Genomic DNA, 460 nt, shown 5'->3' on the forward strand with positions numbered 1-460 from the left:
TTATATCATCTTACTGATTATCACTCACTGGATTACTTTTTAACCACAGTATTTCAAAACAATCAATATTTATCAAGTTTATTCTTTGCAACTAATCACGAGAAAATGAATACATCTCGAGTTATTCAAGAAATTTAATTTTTTTTTTTTGTTCTAGTTATAATTTTTGTATGATTATTTTAAGTCTATGTTTTTGTATTTCTTTTATTAAAATAGCTATTCAAATAACTTAAGGAGTATTAATTTTCTTGTTTTCTTCTGGGTGAAAAAAAATAAATAAAAGAATAGCGAAATAAGCTAAAACCATTGATGGCGGTTCTCATTATTTGTGCAATATATGTTTTTAAAAAGTCCGGCTTTAAAACTTCGTATTAGATACTAATGTTACGCCCCACTTAGCAAGACTTCATCAAAGCCTAATTATGAACATATTGTAAAAAATGATAAGGCTATATAATTA

Source organism: Halyomorpha halys, unplaced genomic scaffold (genome assembly GCF_000696795.3).
Source record: "Halyomorpha halys isolate HHAL.00 unplaced genomic scaffold, Hhal_1.1 Scaffold1246.1, whole genome shotgun sequence".
NCBI lineage: Eukaryota > Metazoa > Arthropoda > Insecta > Hemiptera > Pentatomidae > Halyomorpha > Halyomorpha halys.